The following is a 16,336-nucleotide window of genomic DNA, read 5'->3' as shown; positions in this document are numbered from 1 at the left end:
GTCCAGATGGGCATCTGTTAGATTTGATCTCTAAATGTCTGGGGAGGGAAGGAGGAAATTCTGTATTATATCTCCTGCTGTTCTGATCAAAGTATACTACTCGACAGCTAATAGGAATTTCAAGGGGGCAATGCCCAGTTTTGGAAGGAAATACTGGCTGACAGGAGCAATTCACTTCAGGCAAAATGTTCATTTCATTTCCTAAAGGAACCATTCATTCATTGATTGCTAGCAGATTAGTCTAATGAAACACTGCTTTAATATTACTTTTTATAATAACTTTTATTATTTTTTCAATTTTTAAAAGTTTATTTAGAGAGAGAGAGGCAGAGAGGGAGAGAAAGAATCCTAAGCAGCCTCCATGCTGTCAGTGAAGAGCCCTGCGTGGGGCTCAATCTCATGAACTATGAGATCATGACCTGAGCCGAAACTGTCTGACGCTTAACTGACTGAGCCACCCAGGCAGGCGCCCCTATTATAATTTTAAAAAGCAGTGATAGCTGACACCCAAATGGGTTAGGCACTATATAAATCTTTATATGATGATCTCACTTTATCCTTACAAACTTCCTCTGAAAGGTAAATTCTCAATCCAGAGGGAGAAACTGGGCACATTCCCTCAGAGAGGTTATATAATTTACTCAAGACAGCACAGAAAGGGGGCGCCTGGGTGGCTCAGCCGGTTAAGCGACTTTGGCTCAGGTGAACTCGCCTGTGAGTTCAAGCCCCGAGTCGGGCTCTGTGCTGACAGCTCAGAGCCTGGAGCCTGCTTAGAATTCTGTGTCTCCCTTTCTGCCCCTCCCCCACTCATTCTCTGTCTTCCTCTCTCTCTCTCTGTCAAACATAAATAAACATTAAAAAAGAAAAAAAAAAGCACAGAAAGGAGAAGAGCAAGGGTTGGAACTCCAATCTGTCTGGTTCCAAAGGTATTATTTATCACAATAGTCTTTTCTTTTTAGGTCTTGTTTGAAAACCTTTATGATTTTGAATATGTAAAGGAAAAATTCATCTACTTTGACCTTGCATTTAGTGCCTTTCACAAACGGATCCCAAAGTCCCTTCCCAGCCGTCCTTTTTTTTTCTTTTACAGACTTCTAACTCCATCAGAGAACTTTCCTGTCCTGCCCCTTTCTTACACTCCTCACCTAATTTAGTTCTTTCCCACCTAAATTTCTCTGCTTATGCCATCTTTTCATGGTCAACAAATCCCTTTAGGCTCCAGTTCAAATTCCATTTCCTATCTGTAAACCTTGACTGCTTGTTCTTATGCTCCACATCCATCAAGAAAGCCCCTTGGTTATACTTCCAAAATAGATCCAGAATCCTCCACTGTCTACCTCCACTGTCACCCCCCTAATACAAACCATCATCATATCCCATCTGGTCTCTCTGCTTTCACTCTTTTACTCCCTCCAATCTATTCTCATCCCAACCTCCTGAGTAGTCCTTTTAAAACATAAGCCAAAACCCTCCAATGAATCCTCATTTTCCTCACTATAAAAAACAAAATCCTTTTCTGTGCTCAGCTGTGAAAACCTGCAATGCCTTACATGATGGCTTTCCCTGTCTCCACCCCTCACCCCCAATTCTATCCTTTGCTGACTTGCCATGCCTTGAACTCACCAGGCATGCTCATGTCTTGGCCCTTTGCACTGGCTGCTCTCTGCCTGGAATGCTGTGCCTTCGGATATCCTCAGGCTTGCCCCTTACTTCCTTCAAGTTTCTGCTCAGTTGATCATGACCTACCATGACCACCTTCCCATCCCCCAGCACTCTACACTTTCCTTAACTTGCTTTATCCCCGCCTCCCCGCCCCCCTCCCCCCCATTACTTACTACAGTGCTTATCTAGGTTTATTGTCTGTTTTCCCACCAGAGCAGGGCCTTGGTCTTTTGCTCATTGAGGGATCTGGGAGTCTAGAATGGCACCTGGCACAAATTAGATGCTCAGTTGATTGCTGAATGAATGAATGGATGGATGTTCTCACACACTTTATTTTCATTTATTTTTTTTAAATTTTTTTTCAACGTTTTTTATTTATTTTTGGGACAGAGAGAGACAGAGCATGAACGGGGGAGGGGCAGAGAGAGAGGGAGACACAGAATCGGAAACAGGCTCCAGGCTCTGAGCCATCAGCCCAGAGCCCGACTCGGGGCTCGAACTCACGGACCGCGAGATCGTGACCTGGCTGAAGTCGGACGCTTAACCGACTGCGCCACCCAGGCGCCCCTCACACACTTTAATCAAAGGCTCTCTTTTGCTCTCACTTGTGCTACTCACTTGGTACTTACCATATACTGTTGTGTATTTTTCTGGGTGCCCCTATTATCCAACTAGCTATATTATGTATTCCCATAACCTCCAAGTGCTCTGTACAAAATTAGCATTTAACAAATATTTGATGATGAAATATCAGTGTAGTGCCTTTTTCTTTCACAGTAGACAGTAATATTTTTAAAAATATTCATTTTTGACATTCTGCTTAGAAAAGAAACACTCTAGAAGGAAATTTTAGAAGAAAAATTTAGAACATATAATTTTTAATTAATTTAATTTTTTTAAATGTTTACTTATTGTTGAGAAAGAGAGAGAGTAAGAGAGCACGCAGGCACAAGTCGGGGAGGAGCAGAGACAGAGAGGGAGACATGGAATCAGAAACAGGCTCCAGGCTCAGCTGTCAGCACAGAGAGCCCGATGGGGGACCCGAACTCAGGAACAGCAAGATAATGACTTGAGCTAAAGTCAGACGTTCAACTGACTAAGCCACCCAGGCGCCCCTAAATTAATTTTAAAAGGATGAAGTATTTTCTACACACACACACACACACACACACACACACACACGCGCGCGCGCACACACCCCAAATCCATGTCATGCTCTGAAAAGAAAATATTTGCTTAGTGACTTTCATCTTTCATGGCATCTTATAACCTGAAGACATTCTTGAGAGTCAAGCACAAGGTAATGTTTTGATAGTTAGGTAATATGAAACACAGAACATATTAAAAAAAATTTTTTTTAACGTTTATTTATTTTTGAGACAGAGAGAGACAGAGCATGAACGGGGGAGGGTCAGAGAGAGGGAGACACAATCTAAAACAGGCTACAGGCTCTGAGCTGTCAGCACAGAGCCCGACGCGGGGCTCGAACTCACAGACCGCGAAATCATGACCCGAGCTGAAGTCGGCCGCTTAACCGACTGAGCCACCCAGGTGCCCCCAGAACATATTTTAAATGATAGTTACGAGTTGGGAATTTATGCAACATGTGACAAAAATAAAAGGTTAATGTCACGTAGGTTTTATGTCACAATTTTTGATCTAATAATAGAAAGTTCTAGCTGGGGGGTATTTAACTCATGAAGAAAATGCATTTTAAAAAACAACTTACCTATATTCACATTATGCAGGTATTTAAAGTGTTCATTTACATGAACGTTTGAGCCTATCTCTCTATATTGTGCATCTTGTGTTGCATATCCAACGTGTGTACTTCTGAAAAACAGTTTAGACAGCTTTCTAAATAAGCTGCAGACGGGCGCCTGTGTGGCTCGGTCGGTTAAGCATCTGACTTCGGCTCAGGTCATGATCTCCCAGTTGGTGGTTTTAAGCCTCACGTCAGGCTCTGTGCTGGCAGCTCAGAGCCCGGAGCCTGCTTCGGATTCTGTGTCTCTCTCTCTGCCCCTCCGCTGCTCACACTCTGTCTGTCTCTCTCAAAAATAAACAAATATTAAAAAAATTAAATTAGCTGCAGATTTTTTCCTCACCTTGACTGCTGCACATGCATAACTTCCTCCATGAGGATTGAAGGGGAAGCTCTGTAAACAGACTCCTGCACGACTTAGGGTAAGTTCTTAATCGATTATTTGTCTAATTTAACCGTAAAACTTTAATATGACCATGTAAATGAAAAAAAACATGTACAGTAATATATTAGTACTCAGAAGATACCATCTAAAAAAGAGAAGCACATTTTCTTTGGTAAGTATTTGGTATTTTCCATGGCATAATGTCCACTTTACATTGCTAAGTATGTAAAGGTCCTCCCCACCCCTTTTTTTCAAACAGCATGGTTACCCAAATTTCATTTCTCTTTGTATTATTCTCTCTGGACATTTACTTTCAGATTGTTTTATCTACATGATATATGCTGTAACAGAAAATAATAAGGGTATCATGTGACATATGAAGTCAGACAAACATGTAAAACAGTAAAACAAAAAAGCCATCTTGAGGTCTATGGATAAAGCAGCCCCAAACATATCTAGTAAATATTAATCTTTTAAGTGTGATCACACCCAGAGAAAAGGGCTTGGCTTCCATGGAGCTCTCCAATCCTAAGATTCTCACAGATCTGGTGAATCAGAATACAAATAGGAAGAATAAAGTGACCTATTTCTAAATATATTTCTTTGCACTTCTAGGAAATGCCAGAGTTAAATCTAAATATAGCAGCATGCATTTTTATTTTAAATCCTGGAAGAAATACTTCCAAATCAAAACCACATGAAAATAACTTTTACGCTCCGTAATCAGGAGGAAAAAAAATGTGATTTTTTTTTTTTTGTGGGTAATAGTTGTCTATACATGGAAAGAGTTACTTCTAAGTTTTAAGACAGTTCTCACATGAAAAGAAAATCCTAGTATTCTACTTCCCAGGTTATGTCTAGTTTAAAAAACTAAAATTTTCTCTAGTTTAAAAAACTGAAGTTTTCTAACTTTCATTGCCGTGAATTTTACTTTGTAACAACTTTGACAAACACAAAGATTTTTAAATTTAATCTCTCAAAATGGAATCCAGGTTTCTCCAGTGCTGTTTATTGAGAAATGATTTTTTTTAAGATCTTATTTTTAAGTAATCTCTACACCCAATGTGGGACTCAAACTCATGACCCTGAGATGACTGAGCCAGCCCAGGTGCCCTGAGAAATGATTTCTGAAAAAAAAAAATTATAAACTATCCTATTTTATATTCACAAAACTATCAGTTATACTGCACTGAAACTAAGCTTATTCAACAACTATGGCTTTTTTTTTTTTAATTCAGAGGAAATGCTTAGGGCTTGAAAACTTACTGCTAAAAATACACTGATGGGGGTGGCCATAACATTGTAAAATATTTTCTAAGGAGCACTAAAAACTCTAAACTAAAAACTGAAGAAACCAGATAAGCTGATTTATCTTTTTAAAAAGTACAAAAGGAGGGGTGGCCTGGGTGGCTCAGTCCATGAAGCATCTGACTTTGGTTTCGGCTCAGGTCGTGATTTCACAGTTAGTGAGATCGAGCCCCACGATGGGCTCTGTGAGGACAGGGTAGTGCCTGCTTGGGATTTCTCCCTCTCTCCCTCTCTCTCTCTGCCTCTACCCCACTCATGATCCCTCTCTCTCTAAATAAATAAATAAACGTTAAAAAAGAAGTTCAAAAGAGGTCATCTTGAAATATACTGCAAGCAACTTTTATGGGTGGTTGATTCTAACACGTACAACAGCAGCCTTATTACTCCTTAGTTATGGTCAAAATATTTACAGACCACATAACAAATTTTGAGATTCTCTCCAGCGTGACACTTACCACAAGATTTTGAAATTCTTCATCTCCCCAACTTAGGCTTCCCACTAATAAGCAGTGATAGAGTTGGTTCTCAATGGGCAAAGGAGGAAAATTCAAGTTAGTTCTTGCAGCCTTGCATGAAGAACTCATGTGCTACCTCAGAGTGTTCAGTAAGCAGCATGCGGCTGAGCTGTAGATCTCAGCCCTGGTGAACTCAAGAACCCACAGGGCGAGTGTTTCACGATCTTTTACTCCTGTTGCCTATCAGGGCTAAGCCTTTTGGAACAGTCAAAAAGGAAATAAAAATTCCTTTTGACATGTTATCTTACTGGCCACACTTAGTAAATGTGCCTTATGTTGAACCTTACAGTATGGCCTCTTTGAAAGAATGTTTCCTTAAAGTGAATCACACTTTGAACATTTCATTTTTTAATGTTTATTTTTGAGGGAGACAGAGCGTGAGTGGGGGAGGGGCAGAGAGAGGGAGAGAGAGAGACAGAATCCGAAGCAGACTCCAGGCTCTGAGCTGTCAGCACAGAGCCTGATGGAGGCTTGAACCCACAAACCGTGAGATCATGACCTGAGCTGAAGCCGGATGCTCAACCGACTGAGCCACCCAGGTGCTCCTGAACATTTTAAGTACTTCCATCCCAAATCTGTACTTCTAATTACTGTGCTTGTATTGACATTCTAAGCACGGGTACAACTCGAGCTGCACCGTATCATGCTTAATTAAGGTCCTAAGTGTTCTCTTTCCCAATTAGGATTTTTTTTAAGTGAAAGATATGATTCATAATCTCTGATTGCTACCAAATATAGAGCTAAAACAGTCCCCATGTTTGACTCACCTTACTGTGCAAATAAAAACCTAGTTATCTGCAGAAGGGGCAGAATAAGAGCTCTGACCTAGAATTGATCACCATTAAGAGATTCTGGTGTTTTTGGTCGCAGTTTTTATTTATCACCAAAAACACTACTTTTCCCTAGTCCTTCTACTGAAATCAACGTCATCCAATTTTAATATATTAAAATGTTCAGTAGGCAGTCATCTGTCAATTAAATCTATGCACGGGCTTAATACTGATGGCAAAATGTATGATGCATGGGTCTACAGTATACATTCAAATCCCAGCTCTGACCCTTAGTAATGGAACCTTGGGTAAGTTATCTATCCTTTGTAAACCTCAGTTTCATTATCTCTACAGACAAAACCTACCTCCAGGGTTACTATGAGAATTTAATAATATTAAAACATCAGGGCCGGAAATAATGTTAAGGTTTAACAAATATTATTTCTCTTTCCCCCCTATTTTCTTCCTTGTGAAAATGTTCCAACTACAGGTGAGGACAGAAAACATAATTTCTGATGATACAAGGAAGCATCCTGGATTTTGGCTGAACTGAGATAAGCCTTTGCTAGAAAGACAATACTTTTCATACCTCATTCCCTCACATTTTCACATTCACCCTTTTTATTTCAGGTAATAGAAGTGTTTAATGTGTTTGCAAGACAGCCAAAGAACCCACAAAACCAGAAAATGTTCAATTTTACAACTTTATTAAAAATTTATCATCAAGTCACAACCATATGAATTAAAGTTGATAAAGATTAAGGGGAAGGGGAACCTGGATTTAAGATCTAGTACAGTGAGGTCTCAGGATCTTTTCCTGATTGGATGCAATGTGAGGTGAGGAAAAAAAATAGATCAAAGCCCCCACAGCCGCTTCCCCCCAAGACCTCTTTCTTCCACTTTCCCATACAACATGCGGACAGCCCCGGAACTCTCCTGAATTGCACTACAAATGGGCAAGCCGTCCCCAGGAGAGCCACATCCTGGGCTCCAACTTCCACAAAGTGAGGTACCACTTACAAGGTCTCCATGTTAGGGCTTTCCTTTAAAGCCCACACCCCATTCCTTTCCTGTCAGCTCTCCCACTTCTCCACACTAATTGAACAACCCTTCCCCCTCACTGTATTTTCCACTTCTACTATAGATCATATTGACCACGGAGAGATGGATCTCCTATGTTAGCTTAATTCACATTGCCTCATTATAGTCAAGTCCCATTTCTGGTACCCCCCCCCCCATCTGATACTTCCACAAATTGACTCCTTTTCTCCTTAAACTCCGAGCCTTTTGCCTCCACCCCTAACAAATGACCTTGCTATCTTTCCAGTGGAGACCACAGACATCTATTTTGAATCTTATCATCTACCCTGTTCTTTTTCTCGAATTTCACCTTACTATTACCTATTCTGTAGGCAGGTTGAGGAACACAGGACCTTATGAGAAAGTGAATGAACGTCACTCAAAGAATGCAGAAATGCGTGGTTGAAGGGAGCGCTACCCATTTCCATTTGGTTTTGTCTGAATCTTTAAAAAATGATTTTCCCGGGGCGCCTGGGTGGCTCAGTCGGTTAAGCATCCGACTTCAGCTCAGGTCGTGATCTCACGGTTTGTGAGTTTGAGCCCCGAGTCAGGCTCTGTGCTGATAGCTCGGAGCCTGGAGACTGCTTTGGATTCTGTGTCTCCCCCTCTCTGCCCCTCCCATGCTCACACTCTGTCTCTCAATAATAAATAAACGTTAAAAATTCAAAAAAAAAATGATTTTCCCAATACTTCCTTTCTCCCTCCTCAGCCCATAATCTGCTTTTTCTCATCACCCCCAGAGATCAGAATGTATAAGGCACTGTTGATCTCAACCAATCTCAAAAACCTTTCCTTTTGGTTCCTATCATTTTACTCTACCTGGACTGTCAAACATTTTAGTCAACAAATGTTTGCCGAATGCCTGGCTTCTCTGGTTTTTAAAAGAATGTTTATTTATTTATTTTGAGAGAGAGACACAGCAGCATACAGGCAGAGAGAGAGAAAGAGAGAATCCCAAGCAGGCTCCACACTGTCAGCACAGAGCCCAATGAGGGGCTCAATCCCACGAACCCGTGAGATCAGGACATGAGTCGAAATCAAGAAGGGGACACTCGACTGCCTGAGCCACCCAGGCACCCCATGCCAGGCTTGTTTTAAATGCTATGCTGAAGGGTTAGAATAAGTCAGTGAACAGGTTAAGAAAAAATTTAAAATTTCTTGGTCCCACTCCAGAATCTCTAGGTGACTATTTTGCACACTCAAGTTTGGGACCATGATAAAGTGGAGATACTCTCCTTAGCCCCGGTAATTTCAGATACAATTTTTAAAGCTACTGTCTTCCATAGAAAATACAGTATTTTAGGAGCACCTGGGTGGCTCAATCGGTTAAACATCTGACTTTGGCTCACATCATGGATGCTTTGTGGGTTCAAGACCCTCGTCGGGCTCTGTGCTGACAGCTCAGAGCCTGGAGCCTGTTTTGGATTCTGTGTCTCCCTCTCTCTGCCCCTCCCCCACTCACACTCTGTCTCTCTCTCAAATATAAACAAACATTAAAAAAAAAAAATGCAGTACTTTGCAAATAGTCCAAGGCAGTGTGCAAGTAACATCTGTAGTTGCCACAAATGTTTAGATGTTATTTTTATTGTGGTAAAATACATGATGTGCTGTCTTTAAGTGTCCAGCTCAGTGGCCTTCTGCCCATTCACATGCTGTGCCATTGCAGCTATTATCCAACTCCAGGATTTTTCATCAACCCACCTTTAAATTCTTTCCCCATTAACTCATTTTTTATTAACCAAGAACAAGTCTCATGGTTAACTTCATGGCCCCCACCCCCATTCTCTTCTCTTGCTTGCCTACCCAGCTAACATTCCAAGGTTCATTTTAATTGTCCCCTGAAACCACCTTTAAGTCCTAGTTTCTCTCTGCTGTCACATGTGGGGGTGGGGGATGGGGTAGGGTGTAAAACTCCAGTCCTGGTCAAACCAATCCCCTGCCCGCTCTTGGCTTCCCTTGGAACAGCTGGATATTGCTGGCAGAAAACTACACAACTGGATGGACCGGTTTCACTTCAAATTCAGAGGCGAGGCACAGCCAGGCAGTCCTGTGTGCAGCAATCCTACCTCGCTTCCCAGGGACTTAGTTCACAATCCTGCTGTCCAAGGTGAGGCGTCCTTCTCACCTCAGACCACGCACACCCCTTCTTCCTCATTGCTGGTCTTGACTCAGACTTCACTGAGAACACAGATCATAAAGCCGTGTATTCCATCCCCAATTTATAAGCGTCTTTGCGCTGTGCCCATATTCTCTGCCTCCTCTCCTGCCACTCTGCAAGTCGTCTTACTCCTGTCAAAGGCAAACCCTCTTGTGTTTTGAATAGCTTCTCACCTTCTCAAGAATTCTGCTCCTTTGGTAGTCTTATCTCTCTTCTGTTAGTCACTGCCTCCCTCTTAAATATTCCCATTAGTCTATTTAAAAATGCTCTTCCATTCCCCGCCATTTAAAAAGAAGCACTTCTTCAACCCTACCTCCCTCTCCAGCCACTGCTGTGCTGTCGCTCTCCAGACTTTACAGCAAAACTTCCCCAAAAAGCGGGCTACGGTCACCCCATCCCATCCTCAGTGCATTCTGATTTGGCTTCCATCCCCATATGCCACTGAAACTCCTTGTCAAACAGCCACCTCCATGTTGACAAATCCAAGCGGTCATTTCTCTATCCTCAGTGCTCTCAGGAGAATTTGGCAGAGAAGACCATTCTCTCTCTCTTGAAAAGAATAATCCATTCTTCCCATTTAATGGCCCTCTCAGTCTCTTTTGTCCAACCTTTAGCCACTGGAAGCGTTTTAGGGTTCGATGTTAAGACTTCTATGATGACAAATGATCTCAACTAGTTCCATGACATACTATTCGTATGCTAGTGACTCCCACAATTTATGTCCACTCCCATCAGCTCAATTTGAATATTCACTGCCCACTTGACCTTCCATTTGGAGGTCTTGCAAGTATTCCAAAAACATAACAGGTCCCACACAGAACTCGTTACCCACCCTTCCTACCTGTTCCTCTTCCAGTCTTCTCCAACCAGCAAATGGCACCATCGGCCACCAAAGCTTAGGCTAGAAACTTGAAGGCCTCCTTGATTCCGTCTCTACAGACAACTCATTAAGCCAATACCTCTGATTCCACCTTCAAAATATATCTGAATCCCACCATCTACCCTGCACTATCCCCACTGCCACTGTGTTTGCCTAAGATACCATCAGTCTTGAGCCGGCTACTGCAATAGCCTCCCTGTCTACTTCCCCTCTTGCTCCATACAGCAGCAGTGATCTTTGAAAACAAAAACAGCAGCTCAGTCGTTAAGCATCTGACTCCGGTTCAGGTCATGATCTCACGGTTTGCGAGTTCAAGTCCCACATCGGTTGGGCTGGAGCCCTGCATTGGATGAGCCCCACTTCTCTCTCTGCCCCTCGCTCACTTGCACCCTCGCTCTCTAAAACAAAAACAAAAACAAACCCACCAAATAATAACCACTGTCCCAATGAAAGCCCTTCAATAGCTTGTTATTTTGAATAAAACAAAACCCCAAACTCCTGGTACAGCCGAATACAGGAGGCCCTAGAAGATCTCTCAACTCTTATCTCATTCTCCTCTTAATTCTCTAACACCCACGCCCTTCTGGGCCTTCCAGGTCTTTGCGCTTTGTTCACAGGTTAGGACTGTCCCCCCAGCTTCCACACAGCGAGTAGTACAAGCTCATGTTTCAAGCCTCAGCTCAAGTATCACTCTCTAAAGGGATGCCCCTTGACTCTCACTAGCCAAAACAGTCATTCCCCACAATACATTCTTATAGATCTACCAGCTTAACTTTTTACTCTTTTTCTAATCTCCAATTATCATGACTATTTGTGTTTAACTTACTTCCTGTCTTCCCCACTATACTCTAAATTCCACGAGGGCAGAGATTTGGTCTGCCTTGAATCCCACTAAAGGTCACTTTATTATTTTTTAAGGTAACTAATTTATTTTAAAAGTAATCTCTGCAGCCAATGTGGGGCTTGAACTCACAACCCTAAAATCAAGAGTCACATGTTCTACTGACTGAGCCAGCCAGGCACCCCCCCCCCACTAAAGGCTACTTTAAAATGAAGCTAGTCCGGCACCTGGGTGGCTCAGTCGATTCGTTGAGCGTCCAACTCTTGATTTCAGCTCAGGACATGATTTCATGGTTTGTGGGTTTGAGTGGGATTCTCTGTCTCCCTCTCTCTCTCTCTCTCTCTCTCTGCCTCTCCCCTGCACATACTCTACCGCTCACAAAATAAATATTAAAAAAATAAAAATAAAATGAAGACGCTCCTCCTCCTCTCTAAGCAGGTTTATTTTAGATTTCTTCTCCTTTCAAGCTTTACTGGGTTTTAGTCAAAGAATATAATTACTTTGGCATTTACCATGAAACACAAAGGGAGAAAAAGCACACTGGACAGTCAAAGCCTAGACCTCCACCCGCCCACTAGTCTAGACTGGACACGGACTGCACACAGGTGCTTAAGAGTCGCTCCTTATGAAAATGTTCAAATGCGGAAGGAGAGAGAAATGTGCGCATAACATAATTTTGACATCTGCATCACAAAAGTTTTTAACCATTCCCCCTAGCAGTTATTAAACACAACAGTGACTAAAGAAATAAAGAAAGGAAAGCACAGAACAAGTATACATGGCTCTTGCTCCAGAGAAGTTAATGATTTTTATCGCTTAGTTTCCTCCCATTTTGGCCAGGTCAGCTATTCATGACCTGCTCTGGATGTTTCTTCCTGACCTTCCGTGTCCTGAAAGCCTCCTCTGTTCTTAAAAGGTCTCATGTTTAGAGCCACTTCACCATCCTACTTCCCAAAACCCAAAAGATACCCTCCGAATTCAAAATTCTGAAAAGAATCCTTTCCCCCAAGGATTTATTTCTAGGTCCCTCCCCCACCTCTGAATCTTTTCTACCCTATTCCTCATTTCTATATCAATCCTAGATTCAATTCTATTTTTGTTGCACAGCTGTCTGGACTAAACTAGATGGCCCAGCTAGACCTAGAAGCCTGTATGTTATATAACTTTTCAGCAGAAGGAGATACACATTGGAAAATGTACTGAGATTTTAAAGTCTTAGAATACCTAAACCTTCTTTCTGTAAGAAAAGGTTCAATAATTTGGTAAGTGGCAGCTAGAGGAGAAAAAAGAACGAGCAATAAAACCGTGTTGAAACTCAAAGCAATATGGGTGGGCCTCACGTTTCCATTCAAAAAAGAGCCAGCAGCACAGCACGCGGTATACAGTATAGCGATATTCCAAATGCATATCTGTGTCACAGTGGAATCACCTGGACAGCTGTCGACTAACACAGACTCCTACATATTTGCTGGGTGGGCCAGAATTTCAAAATTGGGCGTTAGGGACAGCAGGAAGTTGAAAGTCAGAAGCTTAAAACTGAGATTGTGTAACACATCAGATGTTTTGGGGAAACCAACAGTAACAGAAAAACCCTACTGGCCCTAACAAATCATGGGGGGCAAAGGTGAGGTTACAAATCTGTATTTAAACATATCTCGCTCCGGTTGCTCTTGAAACTCGGATTTGGACACCATGTGTGTAAAGCCAAGAACATGGCTTTGGGGATCCAATGTCAATTCTACCACTTAAAACCGTGAGACCAAGAACAAATTTGTGTATCTGGGTGATCCTCTGGTATAAAGAGATAATCAAATCAACACTGCAGGGCTGATATAAATAAGAATTAAGTAAAGGACCAGACACACACATGGAGTAGTGTTCAATATATGGTAAGGTCTTATTAAAGGGGATAAACCGGCCACTATATAGACTGTTTATAAACACGAGGACGCACTTACTGGTGCCCCGATGTTACTTTTATCCACTAGAAATTACTTACTTTCCATCTCTGGGGACTCCTAGGGAGATGTGAGCTTTAGACTTTTTTCCTCCTCCCAATAATCTTTTCAGTAACAAAAACAGTTAAAACCCACACGCATCTCTTAATACAGACCTACGACACGACAGATAAATACTTAAATGAATGATTTTAAGGCAACACTCTGGGGAGTCAGAGAACTGAGAAGCCTTATTATTATACCGATGAGAAAGAGATGAGCCAAAACAGTGCGGGGGGGGGGGGGGGGTTGTTTTTGTTTTTGAAAGGGAAAGGAAAAAAAAAAAGTCTAAGCGTTTCAAAGAGAGTTTAATTTTTCGGATCAGAGTTCTGAGAACTGTTTTCAATCACTACCATTTGGAATAATTAAAATGAAAGCCAACAAGATGTTTCAAATCACTGGAACCCATAACCTTTTCACAGTCTGACTACATAAATGTCTCTCCAGGACTGTTTTAAAATAAAGCAACTAAAGAAATAAAACTAACGTAGGGTGCCAATCGAGAACCGAGTCACTAGAAGGCAGACACTGCCCTCGACTCTTTCTTCCTGCAATTTTGTAACCTGGTTTGACTCTACTCTTCAAAACTAACTGGAAGAGGATGAAGGAAAAGCCTCCATGCCCTGCCCTGCCCTCGGCCAGGCCAGGGAAGACAAAGCCGTGCAGTTTTAGGCCCAAGAAGAGCTAACGAGAAGCCCCCTCCCCTCCCCTCCCCTCCAAATTTGACCGGAGGGGGTCTGCGGGCTCAGAGAGGGAGCCCGCCGGCCGCAAGGTCCGACCCCAAGCCCACTTCTTCCCTCCAACACAAGTGCTAAGGAGCAGGACGCCGCCGGCCCCGGTCCCTTCCCGCTCCGGGCCGGCCTCCTCGTCTTTTGGGTCCGGGGGCACGGGGAAGGCCAAGGCTAGGCGGCCCCGGCCTCGGCTCCGGCCCCATTTGCAGAATTCTGCACCCCAACCGTGGCTCCCCGTCGCCCTCGCCCTCCCGGCGCCCGGGCCGGAGAAGCGTCCGCGAAGGGCGCCGCCCGCGCCGCGAGGGAAGATGGCGCCCGCGGAGCAACTGCGCCACCAGCCCTGGCGACGGGCCAGGCCCAGCGCCATCTTAGCGCCTTCCAGCCGCAGCGCTCCCCCCCCCCCTCAAGATCCCGTATTCGGGGCGACTCGGGGGGCGCGAACCGCGTCGGGCCCGCGCGCTCTCGGCCAAAACAGTGCCGCCACAGCCTCTCGTCTCTTCGGTCCGGCCGCGCGGGCCCGACAGAAAGTGCCTGGGTGGGCCTCGGGTCCTCGGCGCGGCGCGAGGGCTGGTCCGGCCCGGCCGCGGGTCCTCGGCGGAGCTCCGGAGCCAGGCGGCGAGGCGACCGGGAAGAGCCAGTCCCGCCGGCGGTCGCGCGCGCAGGGCCGGGCCCCGGCTGGGACCGGCGGCCGGCTCCGAGCTCTCGCGCGGCCGCCCGCAGAAGCGGAGGGAAGAAGCAGCCAGGGTGAAAAAGGAACCCGGTCCCTGCCGCCGCCTCCCTCCCCACCCTCTCCCCTCCCCCTCCCGAGACGCGGGGTCCATTTTGCCGAGAAGAAAGAAAATGCGATTCACACCCAAGAGCTTCCGAGAGAGAAAAGAAATGAGGGGGGGAAAACCGAGGGGAGGAGATTGGAAAAGCTTATTTTTCTTCCTCGCCCGCCGTCACTCCTGGCCCTCCCTGCCCCCTGCTCGCGGCCTCGCCGCGCCGTCCTCCCCACGGCGAGCCCCGCTCCCTCCTTCCCGGCTCCCGGCGGCTCCGGGGGGCGGAAAACACACTCACACTCGCGCACACAACTAATTTTAAACCGGCTCAATCAATGAGTCATTAAAAGGCTTCCCTCCCCTCTCCTCCCCACCACCAACCGCCACGCCACCCCCCTTCCCAGGCTCTCTTCCCTCTCCCCGCTCCAGAAATTTGCATCCGCGGAAAAGGAAAAAAAAAAAAAAAAAAGGCGCCGGGCCCCCACCCCGCCGAGGCACCCCCAGCCCAGCCCCGCCGCCCCCTGCCCGCCCGCGCCCCCGCCCGAGACACTGAACTTGGTCTTCCCGGGGCCCGGGCGGCGCTGGGAAAGGCATAAACACTCGATTCCCCTTTTCTCCGTGTCCATTAAACATCCACCCACCACCACCATCACCCACCCACAAACCCACCCCCCCCAAAAAAAAAACACAGCCTTAGCCAATAGCTCTCTGGGCTGAAACCTAATATCCTGGTTTTGGCAACTCGGTGTTTAATTTGCTCCTCTTTCTTTTCTGTCTGTCTGGAGATAGATCTCCAGCCCCCCCTCCCTCGCTTTCCCCCTCCCCGAAGGAAAGAGGCAGAGGAAGGAGGTTGTGTGTGTTTTTTTTTTCTCCTTGAAATTTTTATCACAAAATTATAATACACTCAAAGGGAAACTCACCGTCATGAAAAAGCAGTGCCTTGTCAACGGGGTTTCTGCGCCATCGCACCAGGGGCGGCGGCGGCGGCGGCGGCGGGCGCGGGGCGCGGGGCGCGGGCGCGGGAGCTCCCGGCCGAGCGGCGCCGGCCACACGCGCTCCGCTCTCTCTCTCGCTCACCCCCGCGCCGGGCGGCGGGCGCCCGCTCCCCGCGCCCGCCCGGCCTTCATGCTCTGCGCCCGGGCAAACCGCTCGCCTGCTCGTCTACCTCCAAACTTCGGTTCTCGCCTAGCAAGAAATGTGGAGATTAGGGGTTTTTTAATTAAAAAAAAAAAATTTTTTTTTTTCCAAAATCAAGCTCCCAAGCTGTCAATTCCTGTTTCCTTTGGGATTCTTTTTAACTTCAGAAATGTATTGGTTTATTCAAGAAACAGGTTTATTTGGCTTTTTTTTTTTTTTTTTTTTTTTTAAGATCTACAAGATGCGTGCTATTCTTTGCAGGCGCCCTACACACACACACACACACACACACACACACACACACACACACACACACACACCAGTTTTAGCTCGACGGGGGAGGAGGGCG

At 45.0% G+C, this 16,336-nt stretch overlaps 1 protein-coding gene across 2 annotated transcripts in view; it reads right to left on the bottom strand.

Annotated features, from left to right (window-relative positions):
- Positions 1 to 15,891, bottom strand: part of BICRAL (BICRA like chromatin remodeling complex associated protein) — a 79,785-nt gene extending 63,894 nt beyond the window's left edge. The window contains exon 1 of one of the 2 annotated variants that reach the window (XM_043591424.1): positions 15,771 to 15,891. The gene's annotated coding sequence lies outside the window, so the exon portion shown is untranslated. The remainder of the gene's footprint in view (positions 1 to 15,770) is intronic. The other variant, XM_043591422.1, reaches the window with a different exon arrangement.
- Positions 15,892 to 16,336: the final 445 nt, after the last annotated feature.

Source organism: Prionailurus bengalensis, chromosome B2 (assembly GCF_016509475.1).
Source record: "Prionailurus bengalensis isolate Pbe53 chromosome B2, Fcat_Pben_1.1_paternal_pri, whole genome shotgun sequence".
Lineage (NCBI taxonomy): Eukaryota > Metazoa > Chordata > Mammalia > Carnivora > Felidae > Prionailurus > Prionailurus bengalensis.
This window is presented reverse-complemented; position numbering and strand designations above follow the sequence as displayed.